Source organism: Caretta caretta, chromosome 8 (genome assembly GCF_965140235.1).
Source record: "Caretta caretta isolate rCarCar2 chromosome 8, rCarCar1.hap1, whole genome shotgun sequence".
Lineage (NCBI taxonomy): Eukaryota > Metazoa > Chordata > Testudines > Cheloniidae > Caretta > Caretta caretta.
The window spans coordinates 83,025,651-83,043,343 of NC_134213.1; positions in this window are offsets into that span (position 1 = coordinate 83,025,651).

Below are 17,693 nucleotides of genomic sequence, written 5' to 3' on the forward strand. Positions count from 1 at the left end.
ATTACAATATGCTATGAATAGCAAACGCTGTTCATGGGGTTTTTTTCTGTCCACACGGGCAAGAAAGAAACATTGTCATGACATAGTTTAGCTTAACAAACAGAAGGTTAAGGCGTGACTTGATTACAGTCTATAAGTATCCACAGGGGGATAAATATTTTAAAATGGGCTCTTCAATCTAGCAGAGAAAGATATAACATGATCAAATGGCTGGAAGTTGAAGCAAGACAAATTCAGACTGGAAATAAGGTGTAAATTTTTGTCGGTAAGAGTAATTAACCATTGGAACAATTTATCAAGAGTCATGGTGGATTCTCCATCACTGACAATTTGTAAATCGAGATCTGATGTTTTTCTAGAAGATCTGCTCTAGGACTTTGGGGAAGTCCTATGGCCTGTGCTGTACAGGAGGTCAGCCTGCATGATCACAATGGTCCTTTCTGGCCTTGGAATCTATGAATAGTTGCACTGTACCTGTGATTCACAATTGTATTTGAACATGATTCTTTTCATAGCAGAGGTAGGGGTGTATGTGTGAGTGAGAAACTATCTTGTTGGCTTCAGTTAGAACTAGTTGAAGAATAGTAAGAAGACTCACAAAAATTACTAAAAAGATCTGTTTTCAAAAATTTTCACAGTGTGATTTCTTAAGGTTTTTATTTTAACTTTTAATGCAAACATTACAATACAAAAGATGAACATTATAAACTTTACATTACCATCTGCATCATATAGCATAGCATTAACATACATATGCAAAATCATTTTTAAAAATCAATATCATGCTATAAAATCAAATAAATTAATACTTTGCAGTTAATGGGGGTACAACATGGGCAAGGCAGGGAAGGGAAGTGTGAAAGGATGGGTAAGAGTCAAGGGGGAGGAGGTCTAGACTGGCCACAAGGCCCTGGGGTGTTCCTCAGTCAAATGTTTCCAAAAATGGAACCCGGATTTCTTTAAACTCAGATAGTTGATCCCTGTGGGGGAAGGTGGTCCCTCCTTTAGCTGCTAAGTCAAAGAGGTCAGAATACACTTGTTCTGTGCATGGATTTACTTTTCCATATCTAAAATCATTCACTGTATGATCATGGCTTCTCTCAGAAACTATGAAAGCTGTACTGATGAGAGGCTGAAATTTGTGGGTAAATATCCTAATATGTAGTTCTCAACCAATGTTTGATGCTAAAGCCCAAAATCATTTTAATTCTAGTGCCAACTTCTTTCCACAGATGTTTAACCAGAGGACATTCCCACAACATGTGCAGAAGGGTGCCATTATCTTTACCACAGTGCCTCTGTGTACTTGAAGGAAGAGCTTTAATCTTACATAGGCTTTGCAGTATCCAATACATTCTAAATATTTTGTTAAATTAAACAGAAATGTAAATCTGTAGAAGCCTGTCTTGAATTGTGTAATACAGCTGACCACTGAAGATGCTCCAGCTCTTTTTCCTAGGCTTTAGTAATATCTTCAAGAATCAAAGTCCTTTTTCATGAAAAAGGATGGATGACATGACTCTAGGGAGTTTGTGGAGTGTGTCTACTACACTCTGTACTTCAGAAGCGTAAGGCAGTCCCAGGGTGTCCAGCCCAAAGTGATAGGTCAATAAATATGTCCGCAGTATGTGTTGCTATTTTGCTGTGGCTGTGAGATTATACTAATGTTAGGACTGGGAATGGAACTATCCCCCCATTGTCAACCAGCTGAGACTCTAATAAAGTCTAAACACTTACGTATTTGCCAGCACCCAGGACTAATGCTGCCCCATTATTAGGCATTGAATAGAACACTTTTAACTAAGCACAGCTAACCCGGTCTTACATTCTGGTGGGACAGGCCTCGGCAGCCTGCCGCTGCCCTGGGTCCCCCCAGAATCCAAAACCTGAAATGGATATGAAAAATGTTCCAAATAACAACTCCATCTGGAATACATTCCCAACGTGCATTTTTCAGATGGGTATGTCAGTCTATGAAATCATGTAGGATGCATGGGCTCAGCTAGGTTCTAATCAGGGTAATCTCTGCCTTGTGATTACAAATAGGTTCTTGTAATGTCAGAGTTCCCATCCCCATTTTTAAATCATTTTCAGACAATCAATAATCCAAAAATTATTACCCCAACCCTAAGTACATGCAGGAATACCAGCATCCCCAGACACACAGGGTGCATACTAATCATATTTGATGGTTAGGATAGAATGGGATAGAATGGTTAGATAGGGTTAGATAGTTAGATACTAATCATATCTGATGGTTAGATAGAATAGGATAGAATGGGATAGATGGTTAGGATAGAATGGGATAGAATGGTTTCTTTTGTTCTGAACCTGAGCAACTCGATTATCAGGGCTCTGGGTTTATCCCTAGGGCAGGCCTTGGAGCCGGGAGCCTGCAGACATGTTTTTGAGCAGAGTCAGCAGAGTCTCACTGTCCTTGGTGGTGGACATCTTGGCTGGGGGGTTTCTCTCCTCTTCTGAATTTACATGTCCAAGAGGAGCTTGCTAATGCTATTGATCCCCCCTCCTGGCATCAGCATAGTTTAGGTGATCACTGTGCCATGTTCTGAGGCCTCCTCTCCACAAAACATACTCTCCATTTTAAAGTGTTCTGGTTTTTCAGTGGAAAAAGGTTAAACTGAGAATTATTCCATTTTCTGCGCCACTCGCCCCCCCACCATACTCTTTCAATGGCAATATGAAAATTAGGGAGAAAGGTGCTGAAAGGGGGAGAGCGCGGGAAAAGGGGAAATCCCAAAAACAAAATAAAATGTTTTTGTTGAGAAATCAGAAAAAGTCTCCCAAAAATGTTTTAAAAGGACAATTTTCATTGGAATAAAAAAGAACAATGAAAAAATTCAACCAGTTTAACTGGTGATAGATCTGGTTACTGTGCCTGTTGTCAGCAGTGCAGAAAAATACCAAAGATATTTTGGAGAAGTGAGTGAAAGTATAGGTTGGAAACAAGGCTGCAGCTGTTAATGATGATGTTGGCTCCTGGGAGATTGTAGGAAGAGGTACAGGAAGCTGATTTTGTAGTTGTCTATAATTTACTAATGTAAGAACAATTCATTGGCTCCACAATTCGGGCCTACCCTTTGTGATGCTAAAATTGGAAGGTAAGTAATGCATGCCTGAAGCAATCACAAAGATTATTTGCATAATCAATGTGGCACTGAATCCAGCCTATGAAATAGAGGCCTTTACTCCTTGCAACTAACAGCAGAAATGAATCTACACTTCCAAAGATGAATTATTTAGCTGTCAAGATTTTTGACAGCATCACAAGTAAAATGTGTATATATTTTCTTGATAAAGGGACAACCACATGTACAAATGCAGTTACGGCTTGAAAGCGTATTCTTAACTATTGAAAAGGTCTTTGAGTGAGAAAATTGTGTGGCTTTCAATTTTAATAATGCCCCAGCAAAGCATGAAGCAAGAAACTCAAATCATTCAGAAAACCTCAAATTTCTTATAGCCTTAAGTGTCAAGGACATTTATTGTGCCCTTGATAAACACAAGCAACTCTCATTGACATCAATGCGTATTCCATGCACAGATCAACAAAAGTATTTTCCCTTGCCCTGCCAGTTCCTCTGTTTGTGAGCAAAAGCAATGGGAAAAGGTCACATAAAGTAAGCCACAGCAGATGTTGAATATTTTTGCTGGTTTCAAGAACCTTATTTTTTTCTGATGCAGTTTTGCTGTTTTTCCATCAAGAAAATAGTTCTTCGCTAAAAGCAAGAACTTGAGCTGCCCAAAGGAAGTGGATCTTACAGTTGGGTGTGAGGGAAGAGTTCAGAGCACTAATGAGATAGGTGCCCAACTCCCATAGACTTTCAATGGGAGCTGCATACTCAGCCACCTTTTGTGCCTTTGAAAATATACCCCTACAAAATCATATTTCACTTGCTCTGATGTTTCATGGGCTGAACATGAGCCAGGTATTAGCAGAGTTAAAGGAAGAAGGGGGAGTACTGTAAGCCTCAAAAATAGGAATAGGTGAATGTGGTATGGTAGCCATATAAGAGACAGAGGAAATGAAAGAGCAGTGGGTCCAGGGCTCTTGGTTGGGTCTATTGAGGGTGGAAATTGCAAAAGGGCTTAGATCACTGTAGGTTATTTGCACGCTGCTTGCAATTATAAAAGCCTCACAGAGGCAGTCGGGGAGAGTGTGCCAGCAGGGGCTCTAACTAGAGAGGCAGTCCTCAGGAGCATTCTATCAAAAACATTTCCCTAGGCATTTCGCTTAGCAAGGGCTTTAGCTAGAGAGGAACTCCCCAAAGCATTTTGTCTTGCAGGAATTTTACTACGGAGGTGCTCCTCCAAGGCTTTTTTATTATTATTTCCCCCTAGTAGAAGGATTTATTCATGGCATAACTTTTTCTGGTGAACATTAAAGGTTATTTTGTGTTTTCAATAAACCCCTCAGAGAATGATCTTAATCTTGGGACTGTCTGTGACAGTGAAATAGTTCAGGCAAAATAAAGATCATCTTTTAAAAAGATGAACATCCATATCACCTAAACCTCTGCACCTCTGCAAACCCATACTTGAAGTGCATCTTTCTGAAGGGTTTGAAATGCATGGTTATTTTGAGTGACTTCTTTTATGTGGACCTTGGTGCTAGAAACAGCAGTTGCAAGGTTAAATCAGAGAGAGTTATCAAAGTCAAATTATTACACAATTGTTCTAGGTGGCTACAAGCATCTCTGTTATGTTGCACTTAGCTGAATCAAACCAAACAGTGTAGAATCACAACATTAGAAAAAAGTTGGCTTAAATAGGAGTTGCACCCACTGATGATAGGACTGAATTTGGCCCCTTGGTCAAACCATGTATCCTATATGTAACAAAATAACCATAACTACATAAAATGCTTGACATTTGTCTCTGCTCAGAAAATGGACTAAGTAAAACATCACTTTATTTGACAAATGTCTTCCTTATGGGTATTCCAAGCCAGATTCACTGGCTTTAATGTCAAAAACTAGTTTATGCTGCTTTTAACTCCTCCTATCCTTCCAGAGCCAACACAGCTGGATTCTATTTTTTTTAGGCATCATCAACAAAGTTGTTTACTAAATCCCAATTAGTTACACCTGTGCAAAATCAATGGATTTGATGTGGAAGCCACTGAACATTGTGAAGCCTGATACACTTTCAATGTCCTTCTTACACTCAATTTTCAAAGTGGAATCACACTTTTTTTAAAAAGCAGAGGATACAAAAAAAGAAAAAAGAAAAGAAAATCTAAAAGCTACATCAGTTGCTTAAAAGACAAAGTAACCCCTGTAATTGGAATAGTAGGTTTCAGAGTAGCAGCCGTGTTAGTCTGTATTTGCAAAAAGAAAAGGAGTACTTGTGGCACCTTAGAGACTAACCAATTTATTTGAGCATAAGCTTTCGCGAGCTACAGCTCACTTCATCGGATGCAAATAAATTGGTTAGTCTCTAAGGTGCCACAAGTACTCCGTTTCTTTATGGAATAGTACTATTTCCTTTATCTTACATTTACAGAGATTATGTCACTATACCATGTTGCAGCAAAGGTTGCGACAGCTGGAAACAAATTGCTGTCACTAGTAAGCGTTTGGTCAAATAATAAAATGTCTACGGTGTGAGGTATGTGCTCTGCCATGGCAGTATAGCCCTGTCTATACTGCAGCTTGGAGCAAGTCTTCCAGCCTGGGTATATAGACTTGCACTAGTGGGGCTCAATCTATCATGTTAAAAATAGCTGTGTGGATATTGTGGCTCAGGCTGTCAAGTCTAGGAGTTTGGGTGGGCGTCAGTACCCAAGCCACAACATCTACAGTACTCCTTGTAGTGCATTCGCTTGAGCCCTGCTCGCACCAGTCTGTGGCACAGTTGTGGCACTTTAGGCATTTGAAAGGCAGAGCTGACAGCTGTGTCTAATAACAAGGGAAGCCATAAGCAATTAAGGCCTGCTATGGTTTGAAGCTGTGTTTTTGGGGAGGAGGAGGAGATGTCTTCCTAAAAAGACAGAAAAGGTAAGGGCTGGGTACGGGTTCTCCTTTGTCTTTGGTACTATGGTGCCCCTTTACCAGGAGGAGGAGGATTTGGTCGGTCTGATTAAGTCATACTGCTAAAAAGGTAGCTGTGTGCTAATATGTATCTCTTAGAAGGAAAACTATTTGAGGGGTGGCCTTATTTTTCCCCCTTGGGTTTGCTTGGCTTTTCTACCCTGGCTTAAAAGGATTGATGAGTCTGTGCTTGACCTTTACATGGTCCTGTTTGTTGTACATTGAAAGACTGTCATTGTGATGTTGATACTTGCATATGCTAAGGAAGAACAGTGATGTGTGAGCCTGAAAAGTGTCCAAAAGTTCAGGGACTAAATTCTCCTGTTTGTATTCAGGTCTTCTTCTATTCTTACTTGGGCAAATAACCCATTGAGTTAATGGGAGCTTCCCTTACTGACAAAGGGGACGTAGGTCCATGGGCAAGTGTCAAACCTGGCCTGACAGATTTGACACATTAAAAACCAACCTTGAAAATGTCCACTTTAACAGTAGGCTTGTTTCTGAATTCTGCCTGTTTAATAATGTCAGATATTGGTCAATGGCGTTCCCTGTTGCAACATCACCATTTTGTCTTCTGCAAAACAAACACTAGATAAACCAGCAAAGAAAGTATTGTGGGAAGGGGAAACGGTTTCTTTAAAAATTATTAAAATCAGTCTCCTAATGAACAGGATAGGTTTTTCCTTATGGAACCCTTAAATGACATGTAAAGCTTGTGAGTTACCCCCTCCCAGGTGATCACTAAGAACAAGAACTGTTCTTAAAGGCTTTTTAAAAGATTTTTGTCAATAACTGCAGCATTTAACATCCACTTAAAACAACTCCCTTTGCACATGCTACTTACAATCACTGTGGGGTGCCTGTATTATTGTGACAGTATAGCCTACCAGAGAGAGTAACTAAAGCTGTACAAAATCTTTTTTAGTAATACATGGTATTGGTGAACCTAGACTTTAAGGTTCAGTTTGGCTAGGTTTGTGTGAGCCTGTAAGCTAACAAGAGGCTGAAAACTGCAGGCAAATCATGAATGAACTCTAGTAAAATGTACTGGGTGCATTCCAGGGGTAGGCAGAAAGGGCAAGTACACTGCAACTCTCTCTCCACTCACTGGAAATTTTTGGGGGAGGTGGGTGGCCAGATGGCCCCTTCCCCTTTATTTCTCATTGTAAGAATGGAACTCAAAATAATTGCTCTCTGAAGTGTTTGGATATTTTATTTCTTTACCTTGGTAAAGATGTATTATAGTGAGATTTCTAGCCCCGTTTTGCAGACAAAGGGTCTGGATTGTTCAGATAAGGCCTGAACAACTATTTGAAAGTTTGGATTATCATCTGAACCAAACCTAATCTACAAATCTCCTGAGGTTTACCCATCCCCAATACTCAGGTGGTTAGTTAGCAGAATAGGTGTTGATGTTGTCAGAGCAAGCGAAAGATGAGTCCTATTTTCCTCTTCTGAGTTGCTCTTGAGATTTAAATCATTACTTTTTTCCGTGGAAAATTACTGTTAATAACAGTCTTTTCCAGCAATCTTTTAACCCAGCCAATCTTAACTCTTCAAATAAGGCAACCATGAACCCTTATCTTACCAATAAGGGTCTAACTCTCAAATATATTTCTAGCATACACCAGGTTCTCCTTCGAATGATGCTGGTCATGTGGTGTGGGAGTTCTTTTTTTGTTTTGCTTTTTGTGTGGTTTAAAGCCTTTTCCAGAATAATGGGTCACTGATCCATAGACCATTAACCCATTGCAGCCTCTCTTTGATGTCGGGCAGGTCCACTGGTTGCATTGCCATCCTCACAATAGTGGTTACCCTGACTCTGTGAAAATCTTTTGCGTCATCTACCATGATAATGAGCCAACTGAAAACTAGTGTTGGGTGAAATGCAAAATGTTTAGCCTCTGTGTTTAGTTGAACTCATGCCTCTTGGAATGTGCTAAATTTGGCTGGAATTCTCACAATAAGTTTCCTTCTGAATTGTGTGTGTCTCATGCTTCTCATCTTGTCTGGAAATATCATGGGAACAACTTTTGTCGTGGTGTAATTTTAAGAACGTCTGGTCACAATCCTTGCTGAAATCTGGATGTAGGAAGGCATGTGTTTGTATAATATGTAAAATATATCACTGCAGGACCAAAACATTTAAATTTGTTTCGTTCTAAATATGGGTATAATTTCAGCACAACTCTAACCTGATCTCATGCTGACTAAAAATTCAGGCAAGATCACCACATCCAATCTCTATTGCTTCCTTTAACTCTTCTATTTAGAAAACCATTGATTTATGTGTGTGCAGAGGTGCCTAATCTGATTAATGAACATCCTATCTAAATTACTATAGATTGATTAGCCATGAAAAGTGTGTTAATTGTGTAATATCCATGAATGCAAATGGCTAGTATCTATTTTACAATACATAAATCTCAAGTTGGTATATTTTGCGGTAGCACAAAATACAGTGAAAACAAGTATATTGATTCACATTAAGCTTGATTGATCTACCTTAGTGTAATTTAATTGTCTGTAAAATTGGTTGCTAAATAGAAAAAAAAAGTCATTTATTATAATTGTCTGTTAGAGTATAGGAATGATTTTAGTGAGTGTTAAACAAATCCGAATTTTCCAAATATATATTAGAACAAAAATAATGCCCTTTATAATAAAAAGAAATACTATAAAATTGTAACAAGTGGCTGTTCAAATGATCAGTTTAGTTAATTATCAGACTTCACTTACTGTACTCAGCTGGCCACATGATAGTGCAGTTTAAAATGAGAGAATTCATTATCGATAGGAGAAAAGAGTGCCTACTTGAGAATTGTCAACCTGCATCTTCATCCCCAATAGAAGAAAAATGGGCCTGATTTGAAAATGCCAAATGTGGCTCTCTTTCCGAACTTTCATTTTGAAGCAGTAAGCAGTAGACCTACTTAGTAAGCAACTGCCAAAGCTGCTATTTGCCTTTCACTTGCAATAAAAATGCATTGTACCAAATGAAAAATGCTAGGTGTCATCCCTCTCTTTGCAGGGAAAATACTTGGTGCAATTAAAAAAGCTGGCCTATAGATCCATTCACCAGGAAATAATAAGCACCAACAAAGAGTGAAAGAAGGCTCATGTGAGCTGCAAATGTGGGGTAGGGGGCAAAATTAGCAAAAAGGCCATTGGAAAGGCTCTGAAATACACATACCGAAACCCTGCGCTAACTCGATTTGCTGTTCAATGTGCTTGTAAGATACTACTTTTTCTTAACGAACACCATGCTGTGGACCTGGTTCCCCAACCCCGCCCGCGCCCATTCTCTTTCAAATAGAGGAGCAGGGAGAGCCTTAAAAAAACAAAACAATTGACTCACCCCAGGCCCATTTTGACTTACAAAGGAAGAGCCACCACATGGCACAAGAATGACTTGGCCTAGAAACTGCACATTGGTGACACTGACTCAGTCTCAGAGAGAATGAACACACAGGGTTATATTTGTTGTTTTGTTCTAGTTTGTGGAAAACTTTACAAAGTATGTCCAGGGCTCCAGCGGATTTGCCAACAGCCTGATGTAAATGAAGTGACATCCCACCAGAGAAACTCTCTTGATCAGCTCTCAGTGCCTCCTTCCTTCCCCACAAGCTTGGGGAAAGAGGCACACCTTGCACCATGGCCTGAAGGTGAGGAGATTGGACTATGTGGGGCCTGGGTTTGAGAAAATGGAAGGATGGGAGGGAACCCCACATTTCTTTGCCTATAAAGGAGAATCCCCTGTCAGTTCTCTTTATCTTAAACTGACAGCACTCCAGCTTGAGCTCTTCCACGGCAATTTGGTACAGGGAAAGAGAAGCAATGCCTGACATAGGCAGGTTCCAGGCCATTTTTTATGGCCATATAGGTCCAATCCAACACATTAGACTACACCCAGAAACTGTTTGCTGCCGTGAGCACTTCCCTTAACCAGATGCATGCTGCACAAGTTTCCCTTTCTGGTTTTATTTATATCTGTATTCCACATGATGCATTGCAGAAGCCTGATCTTGAGGTGACAAGTTGTGGATGAGTTTATTTCTGAGAGAAAAGGTACAATCTGCTGACCAGATAGAGACAAATAAAAGCCATCCTGGTCACTGCGGCTGGAGCAGCAGGGAAATTACAGGCTCCTCAGGTTGGAAAGGTGATGGCGTAAGTAGCTAAAAAGCTATTCAGCTGAGGCTATGTTTAAAAATCCTTTATTCTCGCAGATAACAGGAGAAATGACTGCAGCAGTCTGCCAGTCCTTCTTTGAAAGAAAACAAAATCTAGCCCAAACATGCCAGCCATTCTGCAAGAGAACAGTGGCATGGAAGGGCTGATAGAATCACTTCACATAATGGTATCTCAAAGCTCTTGATAGTATACACCCAGCTCCACTAGAATGCTGCCAATAAGGGTGTATGGCACATGGTGTGTGGCATGCTGCTGTCACTTGAACGGGAAAGGCAACAAAAATGTATAATATCTACATAATGCCCGTTCTTTTTTAAACTCTCAGTATAGCAAGTCTCAGAGTTTAAAAATATCATGTCCATTTATTCCAAATGTAATTGCAGTATATTCATGGCCTTGGCTTCAACCTATCAAACAGCAATGCAACCTCTCATTAATGGTGTATGGCCAGTGGCTCTCACTTGCATCAGACATGCACTAACTTCAGCCGTCTCTTTGTGAACACTAGTGGTTCTGCGAAATCTGAAAATAAAACAAAAACCACCTTCTTGGCAGTAATTAAACAGTAACATTCAGAGTTTGTTTCTGTGCAGCTGTGATAATGTGTTTGTGATAGAGGGATTCTTTTGTTTGTGCTAATTGTTTAGTTGGTGTTGTTTGTACATCAACTAATGCAAATCCCCTTCAGTCTGTTGCTAAGCAATTATCACTGTAGATATTGTAAAATGGTAGCTATATTAAGTCAAAAAGCAGGGGAGAGATACCTTTCTTGCAATGCATATAAATATTTCTTGTATCTAGCAGTTCCACTTCTTAACAAACTTAACTTTAAAAATAGAAATTAAAGTTTGCATCCTAGATAGAAAAACTGCAGAATGTAAAGGACTAATATCTACCAAGTAATCATCTCATTGGTTTCAGTGGGTGGGTGTTTGTGGGTGAGAGAATCCATGTTGGATTATTCAAAAGAATACTTGTTCCAAGATCTTTCTTCTTCAATCCATACATACAATAAATACAGCAGAAAGAAATTTTTTAAAATTGATTTCTCTAGGGACTGACAGTTTAATAAGAAATCCAGGTCTCAGGTAACTCCCTATTATAAATTATACAATACAAGTCTCTGAAAAACACAGGCAGGCTTCATACTAAGAGGTTATCATCCTCACATAATCAATACTACAAAGTAAAAAGATTACAAAAGTCACATCCTGGAAATGGCCAATTAAGTTATTCAACATAGTGTCAGAATAAGAAAACTTATGTCAGTTTTATGAATGGTGAGTATTTCACATGCCTAATCAGATAACTGATAAGTGCGGGGAGGCAAATCTCTCCCTTTGACAACACACACTTTTGTCCATGATTTTGCCTACCTAATAGTTGATTAACCATGTACTAGACTTCTCTCCTGCACTTGACTTTCCAGCAGATTGAATAACTCTTTTCCTAAATTGTTACTTGTGGCAGGAGTAGTTGAGTCTACTTCTAATTTACCATAGTCCAAGTCCGAGTTAAGGCGTTTTTGTAAGGCTTGACAATGAGTATCAAATATCTGTTTTTAATTTAGTCTTATTACAATATTTAATCTCTGATTAAATATTTTTCATAGTTAAATATGGTTTTACTAATTGGTATCTATTACATAGATTTTAACCTTCAGTAAATAAGTTTATAAAAAGCCATTGGTGCATATATATTTAACATTCAATAGCTTTGTTTTTTTCCTGAACCAAAAGCATTAGAATAAATATCTGACAGTCTTAGTACAGTGTAAGTTAAAGACCAACTGAATATTCAAAACATATTCAGTGGGATTTAGAAACCATAATTTTGATATGTATCTATTACACAGCCACTAATCTTCAATAAATAGGTTATTTAAATAGATTACTAATAAGCAGTTGGTATTTATTCAACATACAGGAACTGTCTTAATGAATAAATTGCATATCTGGTAACTTTACACTGTGTAGTACATCTCCATTTTCTTGCGATGTTATAAATGCTTATGTTAGCAAAATTTTGCAGTGTTAACACCCAATTATCTTTGTAAGTTATTTCACATTATCACATTAAGCAATAAAGCATGACCAACATAACAGTGTGAGGAGTTACAGCAAAAAGGATCAATCCAGGAATTTTTGAAAGGATGTGGTTCACTCAAAACATGCCAGTTTTTAAAAATGGCATTTCAAACAACTGCTTACTTAAATCAATTTGTAAAGGGTTTAGTTTCTTTCAGGTTATGCGCGTGCTGCTAAGCAGCAAAAATGCTGGTTAACACTTCATTCACAGACATTGTGAAAGAAAAGCAGGATGAATGTTCTCCTACCCATGTTAAATATGTGTAACAAAATCTGGAACCAGATGCCTCACGGCCTTGGATTTTTATATAAATCCAAAATTTGGGCCAGGTTTGTGAATCTTTGAGTGATCCTGGAAGAGCTTTACAGACAGCATAGGTGGATTTATGTAGTCTGGTAGAATGTGGAGTTATGATGATGGGCCTTATCTAAGCTCAGTGGAGTCAATGGGAGTTTCCATTAAATGTGTGTTTGACCAAGCCCTAAGCAACCATCTTATTTAGCTCAGTTTCAACGCAAAACCAAGCAAACACTGGCAATTTTAGATGAGTTTGATTTTTTTTCAGAACGTAAAGTAAATATAAGGTTTATATGAGCCTTCACAGATCAGAAGGGCTGCATTTCATGCACATTCTGTTCATGGCATACAAACACTAGTTAGATCAAAAACATAGAATTCTCCTTCTGAAAAGTTGCAAGGTAACAGAACTTTATTCCTTAGAACCCAGAATCGTAATATACAAGAACCAAAAAAATCAGATACAACTCGATGCACTTTGCACTAGCCTCACTCTTTGCAGACTGACTGACTGAAGACCCAGATTGCATGCTTTCCTTCACAGCCCACTAGCCTGAAGCAGGACCAGGAAACCCCTTATGTTTAAAGTGACTGCTTGTAACAGTAACATGGTTTTCAAAGCACCACAATACATCTATCACCCACAGTGCTTGTATATATTGTGTACTAATCACAATCTTGGAAAGTAAATTAATATCTCATGGATAATTCAGTATGTCTTTTGACATGTTGTTTTTTAAAAATTTGCTTTTAAAATGTGAAAATGCCTTGTCCTTCATATATTATTCCATCTTTCAAGTGTACATGCTACTGAAACTCAGTGGCTGGGCAGAGTCTAAAGGACTCTACCAGCTGTATTCCTTGTTGCCCTTTCATACACTGAAAAAATCACTGAGCATGTTTCCTCCCTAACCACACTATGTAAGTTCCCCTGGCAAAAGGGTAGAGCTCCCTGTTGCCAGGAAGAATTGCCTAAAACACTAGAACACCTGATAAAGTTGTCATGAGTACTATCATTCCAGACTGAATGAGAAAGATACTGGCGGGGGGGGGGGGAGAGGGAGAGCATGGGGTGTTTTGTTAAGCCAAGCCAAGAAGCAGAAGAAGAAATAGACAGTTATATTAGAGCTGAGAACTCCAGCATCCATGTGTAACTTTGGAGACACTAAAGATTCCCTAATTTATAGGCCAGCTCATTTGTGGGACACATGATTCCAGCTCACAGGAGAGATTGAGAGAAACAGATCCAATAGGAGAGAAATTACTCCAAATACCAAGTGCAGCTGAACTGTCCAAGGCAAGGATCAAAACAATGATGGCCACTAGTGCAAAATAATTACACAAGGTCAAGATAAAGGAATCCAGGAAGCAGGAAGAGATAGACCAACTGAGAATGGTCCAGTGCATGTACTATAGAAAGTAATGCAGAAAGAAAAATGCCCAGCCTATTGGCAATAATGTATGGGGCAAAGGAAGCAGAGCCACTTTGTCCAAATGCCACAGCCACTCTGGAAAGAAAAAAGTAGCAGGGTTTGAGATAGCCTCATCACTGGAAGTCTCTATCTGCAGGCTGAACTTAACAGAATCAGACTTGAAATTGGAACAGTCACCTTAGGGCCCTGTCCAGAATTCTACCAGAATTTAAGGACCTATTTTAATGAGATGGATGCCGATGGGGTTAGCCAAAAAATAGGTCCCCATATGTAGTGTGTGACCTGCACAGAATTTGGAGAGAGAAGCCTAGGTTTCAGGAGGGAAGAGTTGGGAGGTCAGTATGTGTTCATATGGCTTGGATTATAATGGCAGGTGCAGCATCTCTGTAAATAATTCTCTGAGTAAAGAGATGGTTCAGTTCTAGAAGCATGGAGTCCTCATGTTATCACCCAGTGTTCAATATACAAAACAGCAGCCATCTGAGAGCTGCAAAACTGAGAGGAAAAGAGCAAACCCCATCCTTTTTCCTGTCCTGATGCCTCTGTTTTATAGTTGCTCTCTCCTCCCCGTCATTTAGACTAGCTCCTCACTCTGCTGTTCCATTCCAGGCAGCCATAAATTTTAGTTTAGAAAATTCAAGAAATCAAGCTCTCACAAATAAACTACCACCTATGGTATTAATTGATTTCCAAGCTGAATTAAGGATGGGATGGATGTGTAGATAGAATTAGGGAACCTTCTAACTCCTTGAAAGAGGTATTCCCTCAAGATTAGAACTTGGGACGTACTTGTGGGGAAGCTTGCACTACTAGGCCCAAGGCTATGTCTGTGCTGTGAATAAATGGAGAAATTCATCTTCAGGGATATCATTTTGAAATCTCTCTGAAGCACTGAATTCACTTAATTCTATTCTATTCTATTTATTTAAGAAGACAAAACTCTGTGTTCTGTTCAAGTCCTAAGTGAATCTTGTGGTCATTTCTTATCCCAGACAGTTGAACCAAATCTAATTCTCTCTCAAAACACAAAACCTTTCTGCTATTCTGGAAAAGTCCTGTAGAATTCAGAATAGACTGTATAGGTGTTACTTGAAAAAGAACCTATAGAACTTGGAGAATATCATTTCTGTATTATTTAATAGCCAATTACATCCAGATACAGAATTCTGTAAGTTAATTTAAAAAGACATACGAAGGTTCCCATTCTATATTAAATTCTGTAGGACTTTTCAATAAGGTTTAAGCTTCAGACTAGGAAAGAACCTGCTGACAATGCTTCTTTCCCAACACCATTTATAGCAGTTCTGAGGATGAAAGCAGGGGGAGAGAGAGAACATAGTTGGCTTGTGTAGCACCAGAGACAGTGTTAGCAGGCAAGCTAATGAATTAAAATAACTGGGAAATGAACAAAGAAGTTTAAGGTGCCAAATTTCACCTGTTCTTACAGACTTGGTTAATGTGTACCTTGATAGAATTGAATGGATGTGTGTGGTGAAATTAATATTCCCTTTTAATCACAAATAAGGTAACAAACAGCTGAAATAGATCATAACGTGAGGGACTCAGAAAAAGGAGGAAATTTGTCCTCAGAATGAAATATTCCCTAAACACAAACAGCTCTTGTCAACAAAAGTTCCTTTAGAACAGAAGACACCACCTGGTAAAGGCTGTTTCTCGTTAGCTCCTTTGATAATTACTCAGTCTTTCATTTGCTATTTCTTTTGATTTCATTGCATGAGGTGGCTGTTTTAATGTGTTAATGGGCGTCAAGCAGAGCTGTTCTTTATGATTAAGGGTTTGGCTTTTTGTGGAGGCTGGATTTTTATTTATTGTTATGGTAAAGTTTTCTGTAACTCCATGTGAAGTCTGTTTCAGTCACAGACCTGTATCCAAAATTTGGTTGACTCAGTGACATCAGCAAGACTTAGTTTGGTGAAAAGAGTATAGTAAAAATAATCCCTCCTCATCAAACTGTTTCTCACTTCTCACAAAGTATCACCCCTAAACCTTACTGTGACAAAGTTCCTCCTCTACCTTGGTGGGTCTTGCGCTTATTGGCAGATTTGCTCGCCTTGGAGATTCACAGTAGCCCCTCAGTTTGGCCGTTTTTGTGAACCCACAGTCCAGGTCAACTCCTCCTGTGTCTGACCAGGAGTTGGGAGGTTTGCGGGGAACCTGGGCCCACCCTCTATTCCAGGTTCCAGCCCAGGGCCCTGTGGAATGCAGCTGTCTAGAGTGCCTCCTGGAACAGCTGTGTGACAGCTACAACTCCCTGGGCTACTTCCCCATGGCCTCCTCCCAACATCTTCTTTATCCTCACCATAGGACCTTCCTTCTGGTGTCTGATCATGCTTGTACTCCTCAGTCCTCCAACAGCATGCGTTCTCACTCTCAGCTCCTAGTGCCTCTTGCTCCCAGCTCCTCACACACGCACCACAAACTGAAGTGAGCTCCTTTTTAAACCCAGGTGCCCTGAATAGCCTGCCTTGATTAATTCTAGCAGCTTCTTGATTGGCTGCAGGTGTTCTAATCAGCCTGTCTAATTGTTTCCAGAAGGTTCCTGATTGTTCTGGAACCTTCCCTGTCGGGAAACGGAACGTCCTTTGCTTGCTCCTCAGCTATCTGCTTTCTATTCTTTTCTAAAGCCCCCTGGCCTGGATTTTTCTTAATTTTTGAGCCTGCCTTGGTTCCCCCCCCCCCCCCGACCGGGCCAGATGCTTTTTGTTTTGGTTTGATTTTTTGCTAATTTTTTTTCTTGCCGTTTACGTGCTGGTCGGCCTCCAGCTTGCCGCCAGCACCCGCCCCCCCCACGCCTGCTTTTGGGCGCAGCTATTTGCCTCAGCTGAGCCCCCCGGAGGAGGGGGGGGAAGATTGCCGACTTTGCTATCCGGAGGGGGGAGTGGAAACCCCCAGACCCAGCCACTTTGCTGGCAGCTCGGACCTTACTTCTTATCTTTCAGCATGCCGGAAGCCTTGGAACACAGCCAACACAGCTGGAGAAGAAGATAGCAGACGGAAGAAATCACCCAGGGAAGCTACAAATCATTGTGGAGGGGGCCGTAAGACTGAGTAATTTTTTGAATTATGCTCTCGTGGGGAGGAGTCTGACTGTGGCTTAATTGCGCTTGTGGCAGCACAGGGGGCGTGGCACGGAGCTGCCCCCCGATCCATCGGTGCCCCCCCGCCAACATTATTACAACTGTCACGGCCCCCCCGCCATCCGTCCCTGCTGGCAACCTGCCATCTGCCTCAGATCCAGCTGTTTGCTTTGAACTTTGCCTTTCAGACCGGACATAGAATCATAGAATATCAGGGTTGGAAGGGACCTCAGGAGGTCATCTAGTCCAACCCCCTGCTTGAAGCAGGACCAATTCCCAGTTAAATCATCCCAGCCAGGGCTTTGTCAAGCCTGACCTTAAAAGCTTCTAAGGAAGGAGATTCTACCACCTCCCTAGGTAACGCATTCCAGTGTTTCACCACCCTCCTAGTGAAAAAGTTTTTCCTAATATCCAACCTAAACCTCCCCCACTTGCAACATAACAGCTGACCAAACAAGACTCTTTGGACAAACGTGCATGGGTCCACACACCCCCCTCCCCCGGACTGTTTATCCCACAGCTTGCCCCTATCA